Here is a 16,750-nt window from a genome sequence, read left to right on the forward strand (position 1 = left end):
TAAGTAGACTCAAACACAGTCTACTGATACAAACGTCACTGGTCTCAAGTCTGCGCTCAATGCACCAGATGTACACTACTCACAATACGTCAGGACTCAACGTCAGCCACCAATTTTCTACATCAAAATTCACATCAGGTTTTCAAAGTAACAATGTATGTGCCACTTCTGTACTTTGTGCTACAAACACAGAATAAATGATATCAGTCAGCAATGCATTGCTCATTGTCAGCCAAAGTCTGCAAAGTCAGTCCGCAGGCTTTGCAAGTAAGTGCAAAGTCTGCGGAGATCAGTTGCTTTACACACCACCAATATCATGCTGCAATGTGCTCAAAACATGCCTATACACCAACAACAAAGCACAACCATGAAGCACCACTGATAACACTTAACCTCAAAGCACACAACATGATAATTTATTTATTTTGAGTACCTACAGAAACAGAATGTCTCAAGGCCACTCGTGCTCACTCCGAAATCTGCCAGTCGCTGAGCCTTGAACAGTGACATTATTTCATCTGAAATCTATTTTCTTCACTTGATCAAAGTTGATCTGCGTCATACATCTTACAACGGATGTCTCGAATTATTGGTAACGTTCAGCACTTAGCATTAAAAATGATAGGTAACTTTGATTCAACACTAGTTCCATCCAAGCTTCTTCATTGCTTGAGCTATATCACTTTCAAGTTTGATTACTTGAACTAAGTCATTCTTGAATTACACTCGGGATGAGCTTAGTTTGAACGCACACAACACAATTTTTTAATTTGAATTATTTTGATAACCCACAGGACGTAACCGGACAAATCTTCGTATGGCATTTCTTCGTCGCGCAATATTTCGTCCGCATTTCTTCGTCCGCAAATCTTCGTCGGCGCATTTATTCGTGTCGCATTACTTCGTCTCGCATTTCTTCGTAGGTGCAAAAATTCGTAGCGCATTTCTTCGTATCCGCATTTCTTCGTCGGCGCATTTCTTCGTCAAGCATTTTTTCGTCCACGCATTTCTTCGTCTACGCAAATCTTCGTCCGCATTTCTTCGTCCACGCAAATCTTCGTCTGCGCAAATCTTCGTCCGCAAATCTTCGTCCCCGCAAATCTTCGTCCGCAAATCTTCGTCCGCATTTTTTCGTCCACGCATTTCTTCGTCTACGCAAATCTTCGTCCGCATTTCTTCGTCCACGCAAATCTTCGTCCCCGCAAATCTTCGTCCGCAAATCTTCGTCCGCAAATCTTCGTCCGCAAATCTTCGTCCGCAAATCTTCGTCCGCAAATATTCGTCCACGCATTTCTTCGTCCAATCAAATCTTCGTCCGCAAATCTTTGTCTGCGCTATCTTCGTCTCCGCAAACATTCGTCCACAAATGTGGTTCAATAAAACCATGAAACAATATCAGACAGTCAAGTGAATGACGAATTTAATGCATGGAATGGATGATCGAAACTTTTGAAGTCAGGTAGATGAGGTCAGTCAGGTGAAGCTATTGTATTTGGGAGCCGACAATTGTAACATTCCATATCATTTGTGTCCCGGACATTCTTTTTTTGCGGTCGTTGAATGACAATATAATCTCTTGTACCCTCGCCGGCATAGGCGGCGGAACGGGGAGGGCACCGGGGCACCGTTCCCCTCTTTAATTTTGGCCTTTTAACAGTAGCCCTATGGGCGTTGCATGGAAAGCATATTGGACCAAAACTCGGCAGTGCCGTGCCCCCTCCCCCTTAATTGAAGATGTTCCGCCGCTACTGGCGCCCGCCGGACCTATTTGTTTTCTACGGTACACGCCGGCCGAGGGGGCGGGTGCGACCCCCCCCCCATCGCCGTTTCGCTACTGGTGGAGCTAGCGCGTCGCGGAAAAAAAAAACGAGCGTGTGCGCCGTTACGAGCCGCAGAGATTAATACCCGATTTTAAGGCCTTCTAGGTCAGGGGTCGGCATGCGGCCCGCGGGCCGGATCCGGCCAGGTGGGTGACGGTTGGATCCGGCCCGCGACCATCTGACGTCCGGCCCGCGGCTGGTATCAGCGACTTACAACGTGTTCCGGCCCGCCCCCCCCCCCCACACACACACACCGCCTGGAAGGTTAAGCGAGTAGACCACGTGAAGCCGCCAAGTGCACGCAGCCAGCAGTCGTTGATGCTGCGCGCAAAAGCTGCTGACCAAATCTTACCGTTGCAAGTTTTGTCTAGAAGTAGAATTAGACAAAAACACCCGCAAATGGTGTTTATAAACTCATGAAGTGTGCAAAGGAAGAACTGTTGTGCCAAAGCACATTTGAGTCACTTTTATATCGGAGTCGATTTATGAAGGAACCGCGGGCCGGAACACGATGTAAGTCGCTGATACCAGCCGCGGGCCGGACGGACGTCAGATGGTCGCGGGCCGGATCCAACCGTCACCCACCTGGCCGGATCCGGCCCGCGGGCCGTATGCCGACCACTGACCTAGAAGGCCTTAAAATCGGGTATTAATCTCTGCGGCTCGTAACGGCGCACACGCTCGTTTTTTCCGCGACGCGCTAGCTCCATCAGTGGCGAAACGGCGATGGGGGGGGGGGGGGTCGTACCCGCCCCCTCGGCCGGCGTGTACCGTAGAAAACAAATAGGTCCGGCGGGCGCCAGTAGCGGCGGAACATCTTCAATTAAGGGGGGGGCACGGCACTGCCGACTTTTGGTCCAATATGCTTTCCATGCAACGCCCATAGGGCTACTGTTAAAAGGCCAAAATTAAAGAGGGGAACGGTGCCCCGGTGCCCTCCCCGTTCCGCCGCCTATGCCGGCGAGGGTACAAGAGATTATATTGTCATTCAACGACCGCAAAAAAGAATGTCCGGGACACAAATGATATGGAATGTTACAATTGTCGGCTCCCAAATACAATAGCTTCACCTGACTGACCTCATCTACCTGACTTCAAAGGTTTCGATCATCCATTCCATGCATTAAATTCGTCATTCACTTGACTGTCTGATATTTCTTCATGGTTTTATTGAACCACATTTGTGGACGAATGTTTGCGGAGACGAAGATAGCGCAGACAAAGATTTGCGGACGAAGGTTTGATTGGACGAAGAAATGCGTGGACGAAAAGTGCGGACGAATATTTGCGGACGAAGATTTGCGGACGAAGATTTGCGGACGAAGATTTGCGGACGAAGATTTGCGGACGAAGATTTGCGGGGACGAAGATTTGCGTGGACGAAGAAATGCGGACGAAGATTTGCGTAGACGAAGAAATGCGTGGACGAAAAAATGCGGACGAAGATTTGCGGACGAAGATTTGCGGAGACGAAGATTTGCGGACGAAGATTTGCGCAGACGAAGATTTGCGTGGACGAAGAAATGCGGACGAAGATTTGCGTAGACGAAGAAATGCGTAGACGAAAAAATGCTTGACGAAGAAATGCGCCGACGAAGAAATGCGGATACGAAGAAATGCGCTACGAATTTTTGCACCTACGAAGAAATGCGAGACGAAGTAATGCGACACGAATAAATGCGCCGACGAAGATTTGCGGACGAAGAAATGCGGACGAAGAATTGCGCGACGAAGAAATGCCATACGAAGATTTGTCCTGGAATCCCCACAGGATATCTAGAATGAGAAGCTGAGAAGAATGAGAAGAGGTTGTGTTCGTTGTGTTACGGACCTATGCTATATTTCCCTATTTTGTCTTGGGAAAATATAATGGAGCATGTAATCCATTATATTTTCCCTAGATCCATTATATTTTCCCTAGATCCATTATATTTTCCCTAGAAATATTTAGAAAAGTCTCCGCTAGTGTAAACCCTATGGGCGTTTAGAGATGGACCACCAAGTACTCGCAAATTTACGCGGCTGGCAGCCGCGAAAACTTTGGAGGCCCACCATTGGAAAATTAGGCAATTTTGAGACGAATGACTTTGGATTGGGGCTTCAGTCACCTTCTTCTACACGTTTCACTGAGTAAGTCCGAAATTTTGGAAAAAAACCCTGATAATACCTTTAAGCCTCCATAGGCCAAACATTGTGAAAATAGCTGTTTTTGAATAAAACTTTTTCACGAATAACTTTTGAACCAGCAAAGACGAAGAATTGGCAATGGCACTATCGTGTTACTCTCCCTCAGTCGCTTCGAAAAATATATTTTTTACCTGGAAAGGTTAATGTCAAACTTTGACCTCAGGCCAAGGTCACGTGGTAACCCAAATATGTTGAGAGGTGATTTAGTAACATGTTACAAAGCTGTCAGAGGCGGTTGACACGTACTACGAATACCCGGCAGGATCCCTACTGGTTGACCTGACCTGACCTGACCCGACCTGGCCTAAATGCATGAAGACTCTGTGATCAAAACCAATATGACATTCGTGATCAGCACCCCGTAAACCCAATAGCAGCCACACTTTACGTAGTTTACGACGCTCTAACAGGTCCCGATTTTCCCGACCTTTTGGTCATTGACCTGACCTGGAACGTCAACCAATGACCTAGGACCTTAACCCTCGCCCGCACATGGGGGGGTGGTTGCCACCCCCCCCCCCCAGGTAGTCTTTCTGCTCTGCACTCAACATTTTTAGAGCTAGAAGACTGATTTTTCGTATAGCTGCTCCTCTATCCTTTCTTGATGTCCACTGAAAATTTCAAGTTTCTGTGATTTTTGGTTTCGGAGATATGACCTTGTTTTTCAGGTCATGTCATGACCCAAATGGCCAATTCTCAACATCTTGCGTTTGCCATGGGCCTTATGAGCTTTTGACACCCTGATTTCGGCCTTTTTTGCCAGTCTTACCTCCTACCTATCATGGAACATGTTCTTTGACGATGTACAGGGGTCAAGGTCAGGGTCAAGGTCAACCTAGGTCACTTAAGATAATTGCGTTTTAGGCAAGCTGAATTTACTTTTTTGAAGTTTTTTGACGGCATTTTTGGTAAAAGCTTCTCAGATCATGATTTCATGTAATATGGACCCAAAAACAATCGGTGCACACATCAGTACACACACAGACACACACAGACATACAAACACATATAATTGACCTTGACCTAACTTGACCTGAAATGACCTCAGCAGCAAAATTCTGGTCGGGTAGTGTGACAAAGAGGTTCTAGCTGGCTTGGCACCAGAAAACAGCATCGTCATCGGTATTTGATAAGCAGCACACTTGATATCCAACGGTGACCCAAAACAGCAACATTTTTTAGTTTGACCTGACCTGGAAGGTCAATGACTGACCTGAGAAGGTAAAACTGGATATCATTGGATTCGTCTCTTCCCAAAGAATCTTTTTGGTCTTTACTGCTAAGCTCTATCTCCAACAGGAACGAAATGGCGCGGGGGGGGTGGCAACCACCCCCCCCCCCCATGTGCGTTCTAGGATGGGAAAATGGCATGTGCGGGCGAGGGTTAACCCTCGCCGACACAGGGGGGTGGGGGTTGATGCAACCCCCCCTAAGGTTTTTCGCGAATAACTCGCGTAACAAGCGGCCGATCGCGATGAAACTTTCAGTACCCTCGCATTGATCAATTGTACACCTACCCTAAAAATTTAATGACCCTGACCCAAATGACCTTTGACCTGTGACCTCTTTTCCGAGACCATGTTTGGCCGGAATCGCGATTCGGCGTATGTCGGCTGAGGCTCGCATTAGCCACGCGTTTGCAAGCTTTTCGTGGTTTCAAACGTTCAAACATGTGATTTGATGTTGCTCCCATGCATTAGGGTGGGTGTCAAGGTCACCTGAAGGTCAGGTCAGGTCATTGACCTTTGGTGACCTCGGTTCATTTTTTCGAGTTTTCTGTTTTACATGTTTCTACTTTCTATGGCTAGTTTTTGGAGCTGAATTCGCATTTAGCAACCATTTGAACATTTACGAAGTCTTCGTAACATGTTACGAAGCTGTCAGAGGCGGTTGACACGTATTACGAATACCCGTCACGACCCCTACCGGTTGACCTGACCTGACCTGACTCGAACTGGTCTAAATGCTTAAAGACATCATCTCTGATCAAAGCTAACACGATATTCGTGATCAGCACCCCGGAAAACCCATAGCCGCTACACTTTACGACTTTCTAACAGGTCCCGATTTTCCCGATTTTCGGGTCCCGGCAACTCGGCATCGGCATGCCGACGTCGGTCCAACCTCGGCACGACGTCGGCTGGATGTCGGATATGCCCGCATGTACCGACGTCCAGCCGAGGTCCAGCCGACGTCGGGGCGACGTCGGACCGAGATCAATTGCTGAGGTCCAGCCGACGTCGGTCCGACGTCGGGGCGACGTCGGACCGACATCGGCCGCTGTTTTGACCGTTAAATAATATAAAATGCATGTTTCATGTTTCATAAAGAGCTTCTGTATTCAAACTATCCTCAGGAAACTCAAATCTTCCTCCACGCCGCAACCCCCTGATCCGGTTTTTTTTTTGGGGGGGTTAGGCCCTTTCGGTCCAGTAAGACCATTTCAGAGCCGGGAGGATGATAGGATATAGGGGGAGACATTGGTCTGGGCAGGCACCCTAGTGAGTCGCCGGGGCTGAGCCCGTCCGAAGACAGGCCCCACCCAGCCCCAAGGCACTCACTGCACCCGGCTACGGGGTGCGCTCCCTCGGGAGCAGCGGTGCCGCTCCAAGGGAGCAGCCCGCATGAGATAAAGTTGCCTGTCCAGCCCGGAGGGGGTTGCGGTGTGGAGGAGATGGATTTCAGTATCCTGAGGATAGAAGCAGGGAACGGTGACCTGATCCGGACTGGACGGGAAACTTTATCCCATTTGGGATTGCCCGTAAGCCGAGCTCGCCCGTAGCCGGGTGCGGTGAGTGCTTGGGGGCTGCTCGGCCTATCCTTTGGTCAGGCTCAGCCCCGGCAACTCACCAGGGCCGGGCCCAGTTCATATAGAAAGGCCAGTCGGCAAGTGTCACTTTGCCAAAGTGCCACTTATCAAAGGGACACTTTGGGAAACGTTGGTGCAGGTGTGTAAGATAAGATGGCTAGGTATATGAATCCATTGTGGGGTCGCCCTTTCCAATAAGTGTCACGTAACAGCAATGGGACCAGGGACTCTATTGAACTGGACCCAGGGTGCTCGCCAAAACCAATGTCTCCATCCTATCATCCTTCCGGCTCTGAAATGGTCTTGTCAGACCGAAAGGGCATAACCCAACCCAACAAAACAAATAATATTTTTATGGCTGCGTGGTGTAGTGGTTAGCGCACTAACCTCGCGGTCAAATGGCACGGGTTCGAATCCCATCGCCGGCTGATGCTTTTGGCGTGTTGTCCCAGTAAACATGCCGACGTCGGCGACTAGGGGGCTCGAATCCCGCCGCCGGTTGATATTTTTGGCGCGTTGTCCCAATAAACATGCCGACGTCGGCCCCGTCGGTCCAACGACAAACGATCTCGTCAACCTCGGCAAACGACCTCGGCCCGACGTCGGCTCGACGTCGGCTGGACTTCGGCTGGACGTCGGAACATGCGGGCATATCCGACGTCTGCAGCCGATGTCGGGCCGAGGTTGAACCGACGTTGGGCCGACGTCGGCATGTTTACTGGGGCCATTGACCTGACCTGGAAGGTCACGTCACCCGATGACCTAGAACCTTAAAATTGGGTATCATCGGCTTCCTCTCGTGACGGGCAACACGCTCGTTTTTTTTCCGCGAAGCTCTAGCTCGATCAGGGGCGAAACGGCAAGTGGGGGTTCAACGGACCCCCCTCTTATACGTTCGCGGTTGGAAAAACGCCAATACGGGCAAGGGTTAAATCTGCGAGCAACAAACCATACAGACTCCAAGTATCATCAAACCTTTAAAACCCGCGCCCCGTAGGGGAGCCGAAACGGCCCCCCTGTCCTTTTCCGTCGATATCTCCTAAACGGCTAGAGATATCGCCACCACTCTTTCAGGACCCCTCCGGGCATCAATTTTACACATTGTGACCAAAATTTTTTCCAGAGGCTATGATAGGTTGGCCACAAATGACGTCAGAATGACGTCATGTTCTGCCATTTTCGACCGAAAAAAGGCCTTCGCGAGAAGAGCTGTCAGGCCTACAGCTTTGAAGCTACAGAAAAATGATTAGAACATAAAAGATGTAGAATTGACAGGGCTACAAAACTGCTATCTGGGATTTTAAAAAATTTTGACTTTTGACCCCCAAAAATCAAAAAAGAAATTTTTGGATACCTATATTTGCCGTAAAATCCAAAAAGTTTTTTGAGTTTCGAAAAAAACGGAGTATATGTGATAGTACCTACCGTCTTCTATCTAAATACCAAATTTCAGATCAATATCTTGTTTTTTGGTCAAGTTATAGCGAAAAAACTGTTCAAAAATGATGACGTCAAATTTTCAAACTTAATTTTTGGCAATTCTAGACCACGTAGAGCAAAACAAAGACCACCATTAGACTCCCCGTGACGAGCTGCATCGAATCGATACCCATTTTATGCAAAAATATCAACTTTGAAATTTAACCTAATTTGACCTGACCTTGACCTGACCTTCACCAAAACGTGACCTAAGCTGGCCCCAAAGGCTGTCTGACCCACATAATCGCATTTGTCGTGTAAAATGGACCATAAAACATGCATCACACGACACTTCCATATTGTGACCCCCAGGTGACCTCCAGTGACCTGACCTCTGTGACCTGACCTGGTATTAGTGACCTCAGATAGCAAAGTATGTGTTTGGCGAACAATGTACCATCGATAGTTTTCAATAACTTACCAATTTTCTCGATTTCACAACACATTTCTTGAAATGCCTGTGAACGGTGAAAATCCGACCTTTGACCTGACCTGTGACGTCATCGGTTTGACCTAGGTCAATGAAATTTGGTCACAAGGTAGTTCCCTGGTGGGGCTATCGAATGCCTTTTGAATTTTGAAAATCGGCCGGTAAATTTCCGAGATCTTAGGGGTGCCGAAACGCCCCCCCTCCCCCTACGGGTGGTAGGGTCCGCCGATAGCCCTACGGGGCGCGGGTTAACCCGGCAGGGTTTTAACACTGATCTGAACAATGCGTCAACTTTAGAACAGACCATGAACACCTAACACTAGCTATGCAGTATAGCTTTGACGAGACAGTGCAGCCCCGGTCATGCAATTGTACTTCAATCGACCGACACATTTTAGATCGTCCAATGTTGCTATTCGCAGCGGTGTCTGTGAACGCAGTGGTCTTTGCAGCTTGTAATGTAAGGCTCTACTACCCTAAATCGCTGCCGCGGGCATACCTCCCCAAAAATGGCCAAGTTATCTCACCTAGTTATATAAGCCATAAATTTCCTTGACCATTTGTGACCTGGGCTGACCTTACTCTGACCTGAAAAAATACGGAGTACATGCTTGGTACTTACGTCCCACAGGGTATCTTCAACATTTGCAAGTGTGTAGGTAAACCAATTATGAATTGATGTAGCTTCCAGCCGGCCAGAATCCAAAGGAAGGTCATGCCTAAATGTTGATAATTTTCACTTTCAACTGCCTTGTGACCTCATCAGTGGCCTAAAAGTCAATGAAATAAGGTTTCACTCAACAGTTTTCGGGCTAGCCAACACCGTTTGTATTTTTCCAACCGGGCCAGAACTTTCGGAGATAGGAGGGGGTGGGGCTCAGTAGGTACTTGTAGAGCCCCCACAGTCACTAGTGAATTATGGAATAAACCCAAGTCATAAGCGGGTTAAGTTTCCACAACTCTTTTGGGCGCCGAGTTCTTGATATTTAACATGGTAAATGTTTGCGAACCATGCGTGGTGCACTTGTGAAGGATGTTTACACTGTAGACCCTTTCTCGTGCATTTATCCGGGCCCCACTGGGGGGGGGGGGCTATTCATAGCCCCCCTCCCGTCTTTCTGCAATAACTTCCAAACCGCTCGACGTATCGACGCCAAACTTTCAGTATCCTTCGGCTGCACCAATTTGACACCTTGTGTCAAAATATGAACGTAGCTACCATAGGTCGGCTGGATTTCCGACCATTTCCATTTCCGATTTTTGGGTCATTGACCTGACCTGGAAGGTCAACCGATGACCTAGGACCTTAAAATTGGGTATCATTGGCTTCCTCTCGTGACGGGCAGCACCAGTGGCGCGGGAACTTCTTCCAGACTGGGGGGGCTGAACCATAATAGAAATCAACCTAGGGTACCCCCAAATCTAGTTTTCTCACCGGTTTTAGGCCACTTATTTTTCAGACCTTGGCCTTTTCAACAACAAAAAAAAAACGAAAATATTTTCAAAAAGTGAGGTATTCCGTCTCAGCTGAGTGAAGAAACTACCGTTTTGGCAACCTGGAGTAAAGGTTTTAATCTGCCAAATGAGTTGCCGAGCCAGTGAAATAGGTGGATTTTTCACTTACATGCTTTCTTCCTTTGTGACCCACAACCCCTAATTTGGGGAGGACAAGCTGCCCGACGGTTCCTGGCCTCATGAAACGTTGTGGGGCACCGCCCCCACGGCCGCAGAGTTGTGGGGGCAAGCTTCCCCCACTGCCCCCTCCCCCGGTTCCCACGCCTATGTATGAATCTATGAAATTATGTTGGTAGATTTCCGATTTCGATTCCTCCAGCTGGAGGGGGGGCTCAAATACATTACGAGCCCCCCCAGCCGAAAAGCTGGGGGGGCTCAGCCCCCCCTAGCCCCCCCGGTTCCCGCGCCACTGGGCAGCACGCTCGTTTTTTCCGCGAAGCTCTAGCTCCATCAGGGGCCAAACGCGAGAGAGGTCGTACCACCCCCCCCCCCTTGTGCCGTCGGACTCAAAATGGCCTGTGCCGGCGAGGGTTAACAACTGTTGTTATCTATACATTAAGCAATAAACGTGCTGATGTAAAGACTCAAGTCGTCGTTGGTAGGTCGTTGCGACGGTGGCGTCGATCACCGATGCGTCTGGCCCGATAGGTGGCGACCCAGTCCTCTTGTTGGGCCAGACGGCGCTGCCGCTCTCTTCGCGGCCGCAGTGAGCGCTGTCGCACTGCCACCGTTGTACTGCTGGTAAAGCCGGACAGCCGGGGTTTCTATAGTACCTCACTCACTCACTCACTCACTCACTCACTCACTCACTCACTCACTCACTCACTCACTCACTCACTCACCTAGTGAGTGAGATGAGTGGCGAGTGGCTAATTTCCTTTGGACTCTATCCAAGGTCCTCCATTGGGTATATTTATGTGCGTCTCATTCTAATACGAGCACTGGATAGCTAAATAAAACTGTAGTAAATTGTATCACTGGTATTCCCTCGACACCTACACATTTTTCCTATCGAAAGTTGCTTTTGTCTCAGCTAGAAAATGTTCCAGTGACCAATAGGTTGGATGTGGTCTGAATGTCCCTAATGCCAGTCAAAGTGCTGTCAGCTGTCAAAACGACCCAGCTGTCAGACCTGGATCGAATGCACCCCGTTGATTATATATGTTAGAGTGAGTTTGCGAAATCTGTGGATCCGCGGATTTCCTAGGGTATCCGCGAAGTCCCTAGTGGCTCCGCGGATGAACATCAAGTCTAGTATATTCGCGGATAAACGGGCGGGGATCCGCGGATGAACAAGACTCTTCAGGATAACTGCGAACTCCCTCACTGAAAGAAAAGTACACCTTGGTAATTTGAATGTGATTATTATACACCGCCATTACACCGAAATCAAGAATATTTATACCCTTGTTCGACGTATATGGGGAATAAAATAATGCTCCGGTGCGAATGTACTCTATCACGAGCGTATTCTTGGGGTTTAATTCAATCCAGTTTAACACTCATGGTGCAATTCTAACTTTTGAGATGTTTACCCCTCTAATTGATGGATGGTAAAATTACTACTATAGTGTATTTTCTTCAAGTGGGATAAGAATACCCATCTGATAGCATAAATTTGCACTCTGATTTGTCAGCTGATAATTCAACCCTCATCATGGTGTAAATATGCATCCTTGGTAAAGTGTGTTTCGATGAGGATGGTGTTATTTTATGACAAGGAATTAAAATACCCTAGACATGATAGTTCTGCGCCCATATGCTCATTATTTTACGATGGCGTCCACGTGCGGCTCGCGAGCCTTCCGTTTCCGCCATTTTCATTTTTGTGTCTGCTCCGGAGCCACGGAGACTTCTGGCGCTTGCAAGTGATCTTCTGGCGGTTGAAACAGTGAGATAGGTGCAAGTGTGCTGGTGCGTTCGGTGTGGTGATGACTGACTAGTGCTGGACCCATTTCCGAATAACTTTGAGGGTAAGTTGACTTGATAATGTTTCGATGTAGCAGTTGATGAAATTGATTTGCTGCTGTCTGTATGCACGTCACTCGCTTAGCTGTTTGTGTCAATACCTACGTGGCATTCTGATTAGTGATTCCAGAAGCTCAAATTGACCCTCTCAGTTTGTTCTCAAGGGCAAATTGAGAAATCAGTTAAGTACCTACTGAGGTTGTTAACTGTAACTTCATCAAATGTTCAATGTGTCGATTGATCAATATATGTTTAGGTATGTTTAGTAATTTTATTCCTCTACGTTTTACAAAAGTACTAGAATCTTGGCCTTAAAAAGTTGCTAATTTATTTTGTGTATTACTTTCAGGTTTGGGGTGACCTGGCTCTCGTCGTGGGTCACGCCGGCGAGAATGGCATTAGGACAAAGTCACCTCAATGACGCGACAGGCGTGCTACACCGCACAACTCCTGCCTCCGGAAGGCGCCACAGCCGTTGAAGGTGAGTTTTAAACTACCATTAATGATAACCGACGACAATTGTCCGTCTGTCCGTCTGTCCGTCTGTCCGTCCGTCCGTCTGTCCGTCCGTCCGTCTGTCCGTCTGTCCGTCCGTCCGTCTGTCCGTCCGTCCGTCCGTCCGTCCGTCTCGCCTGTCTCATCCATGGGCTCCGCCAACGGGGGGAGGGGGAGGGACGGGGACGTGTCCCCCCAATATTTTACATTTGTCTGTTTCGTCTGTCTCGTCTGTCGGTCCGTCCGTCCGTGACATACAATATCGTTCTGTACTTAAATGTTACAGTGCTTACTAGTTATATATTTCAGTTTTCACGGACAGACATACAATATCGTTCTTTGCCTTATGATTACAATACTTAACCCACGCACCGACGGGGGAGCCCCCTTCAGGTTTTGTCAGATAGCATAAAAACCGCGGCGCATAGCGCCGCCAGATTTGGCACGACTGTTGATACATCCATTTCGCACACCCTCTGGAAATTTTTAGCTCATATCCCGCGAGTTGCTGGGGGGGGGGGGCGTTAAACGCCCCCACTTTTTTCGCCGGGCCATAGCATAAAAACGGCGCGCCGCAGGCGCGCCAAATTTTGGCTACCTGTAGGGAATTGATTGAAGTTTATTCTGCCAAAGTTTCAAAAAAAAATCGATCGGAAAATTTTTGAGATATCGAGGTTTTAGTGACGTCATGATTTCTGAGTTTTCGACCAAAAACGGCATATGTTCAAAAAATCATATAAAATCACAGAATAGACATATAGACATGCCGTAAACGCCATTAGACTGCCAATACCATGCACAATCACATGGCCATCTTCGATTATTGATTATCGTTTCACATTTTCCAAAATCTTGAACTGAATCTTGGCAATTTCTCGTGACTACTTCACGACCATGATATATGCATTTCTTAAATTGAACTTTTTGAGCCAAACACGTACACATATGCTAAAATGAATGTCACCATCGTGTTCTACGCCCCAAATTACCCATAAAACATGTGTCACAGGCTGCGAATATCAGTTTTGATTTTCGGGGATATGTGCCTACCCGGTTGACCTGACCTTGACCCTGACCTATGCTTGATTGATCCCTACATGGAGCTGACACTCTTTTAGGCCTTATATGATGGATTGTGCACCGTTTTGACAGAGTTTATGACGAGAGGCGCCCATTGCGAAGTCCTGAAATCCATGCTACTGAAAGCCCGATTTCAGGTGTTTGACCTGACCTTGACCCGACCTGTGACCTCAAAATTCAACTTTAAAGTACTCATCTGAAGCGTCTCGTCGCGTTCTTTCGTTTGCCGCCTCGTGCGTTTCGCTGCGCCTATTGGTTCTCGAGTTATCGGCTGGGGGCGTTTAACGCCCCCCCCCCCCCCAGCAAACGGTGGGTGGCGAAATACCCCAGCAACTGCCGGGATATCTTAAAAAAGTCAGGTCACCAGGCCACGTTAAGTGACCTCACCTCGAAACACAATCTTCGAAGTTTTCTATCTCGTTGTTGAAAGCAGATCTTGAAACTCACAGAAATAATTTTGGTGATGAGCACCTACAACTTGCATATCTCAGAATTCCATATCGATGACCTACGAATAGGTCATTTTTTACCTGCCCATTGTAAGTCAATGGAATAAATTTCAAGTCATTCTTATTTGCATCAGATTCTTTTTTATACGACTTTTTATCTCTTTTGTTCATGAGCTACGGAGTCGTTTGTTGAATGTTGTCGGTCTTTTTACAGTTACTCGCATAATTTGACCTTCGATGACCTCTGATGACGTCATTTTGAACCCTAGCGAAAAATGACCGAAGTACTTTTTTCATAGACCTTCTTACGAGCTTTCGAATGTCGTTTGCCGCTTCTCGCGAGGTTACTTAGTTCTTGAGATCTTTGGGGGGCGGTCATCCACCCTCTCGTCGGTTCTAAGTTGGCTCAGAACCCCTTCGGTGCGCGGGTTAATAGATTCATCTGTCAATTTTTAAGGATCGACATTCAAAATTGCTATTTTCTTGAAGATCACAGTGCTTAATATTTCTTTACATCCTTCAATTTACATGGATGGGCTGATGGACGGACAGATGGACGGCCTGACATACAAAGTCGTTCTTAACTTAAAGATTACAGTGGTTAATAGTTCTTTTTATCTTTCAATCTTGGTAGATGACGACCTGGCGGCCACCTTGGTGATCGGTGGCGGCACGACGATTTCGGAGCTGCAGGATGGGCGCAACTCTGTGTCCGTTCACCCAGAAACCCAGTGCCTGGTCAACGATGTGAAATATCGTCTCCCAAACAGCGAGATGAAGATGCTGGCTGCCTTCGCTGCGGCGCACGCTGTGCTATATTTGCCTTTTAGAGGGCCCAGCATGATCCTTTTTGAGGTCATATATGCATGGGTTATGAAGTTCGCGATTCCTCTCAGTGCGGCCGGGAGGGCCATCCTTCGTATGATATAGAATCCACTGTTGCCGATTCAGAGGCACCAGTGCAGTGGTCGGGTGACCGAGCAGGGCCCTGTTTCACGGCACGGCACTACTGTGCGCTACTAGTATCGCGGTATTGAGTTTACATAGAAACATCTACAAACTTGTACGCTCCAACATTGAGAGCGTTCGAGTATGTGGATGTTTCCAATAGGAACTCAGCACCGCGATACACGTAACGCACTGTAGTGTCGTGCCGTGAAACATCTTCAGTACCTATAGGCACTGAAGATGATGTGAGTTGAGAAGGCCTCAGTCAGTTTTTTACGGAGTTTTTGTTGTCAGTGCTTTCCTAGTTCGTACACCTGTGCTTTGATTTCAGAGACCGTACGTTTGGTGTCGATACTCGTTACACGAAGAAATGCTCAGTTGTTTTTAGAGTACATGATGAAACGTGACTTAGTGACCTGATGACCTGTGCTGCTGTGAATAAAATGTGATTTGTGCAGCTTGTGATCTCCTCAGGGAAGTCAGTGTTGGGAGGAACCAATCTGTAGCAACCTGTGATCTGTCGTTTCAAGTTATTTTAAATAAACAACACGTTGGAGAGATGCAACATAGTTGACTTTATCGAAAGTGCTCAGAAGACGACAGTAGATACAATTACGCTGGGGGATAGTTATGGCTAGCGATGTATATTTACCCAGTCATATTTTTACTCCATCTGGAAAAGAACATACAATTATTATCGTTTACTTTTGTTTTGTATGCGGATTATAACGTGAGCTATTTTTACATATTGACTTAAATTGTACACCTTCAGCTTCGCACCCCGCTGGTATTTCTACACCATGTCGCAAGGCGTAGAAATTGTTTTGGCTTAAATTGCACTGTGGCGTAAAATTATTATCGTAAATTACATGCTTAATTCTTCTTAACGCCCCTTTACACCCTTTACCTAGGGGTGTAAAATGAATTGATTTGGGGTGGAGATTTATGTACCGTACTTTTATTCCGCAACGGGTGTAGTTCTAAGCTTACGAGGATATATTACTTACTACCGGGTGGCAGAATTAATCTCCAATTGTCCATGCAAACATCTTTTACTCTGGCATAAAATGAAGTTAAAAGGGGTGGAGATTTGTGTACCGTAATAATATTCCAGTTTCAGGTGTAGTTTTTCTTTCAGTGCTGAAGAGTTGACGAGATCCGCGAACCACCCGGGGAATCCGCGGAGTAACGATTCATTCTAGTGAGTTTGCGAAGTTCCTATGCGTTTCGTGCAGCTACCTAGACTAGAATGCATTGGGTAGATCATCTGCGACTTAACCCGCGCCCCGTTGGGGTCTGCCGGAGCAACGCGCCCTGTTGTGGGGGGGGGGGCATTTTGGCCCCCTCCCCCTAAGATCTCGAGAACCACGCAACATAGCAACACGCCGCAAACAGTGTTGGGTAGCCACGGCGGAGAACTACCTTGTGACCCAATTTCATTGACCTAGGTCAAAGCGAGTGAGGTCAGGTCAAATGTCGAATTTTCACCGTTTACAGGCATTTCAAGAAATGTGTTGTAAAATCGAGTAAAATGCATGTCATTGAAAATCATCGATGGGAATTGTTCGTT

The 16,750-nt window shown here is 47.5% G+C and overlaps 1 long non-coding RNA gene across 1 annotated transcript; it reads left to right on the forward strand.

The window, feature by feature from the left end:
• The first annotated feature begins 11,538 nt into the window (after nt 1-11,538).
• Nucleotides 11,539-15,745, forward strand: LOC122373714. The gene is made up of 3 exons (XR_006255096.1): nt 11,539-12,213; nt 12,558-12,689; nt 14,867-15,745. It is a non-coding gene; the product is annotated as an uncharacterized LOC122373714 (long non-coding RNA).
• Nucleotides 15,746-16,750: the final 1,005 nt, after the last annotated feature.

Source organism: Amphibalanus amphitrite, unplaced genomic scaffold (genome assembly GCF_019059575.1).
Source record: "Amphibalanus amphitrite isolate SeventyFive unplaced genomic scaffold, NRLGWU_Aamphi_draft 001540F_arrow, whole genome shotgun sequence".
Lineage (NCBI taxonomy): Eukaryota > Metazoa > Arthropoda > Thecostraca > Balanomorpha > Balanidae > Amphibalanus > Amphibalanus amphitrite.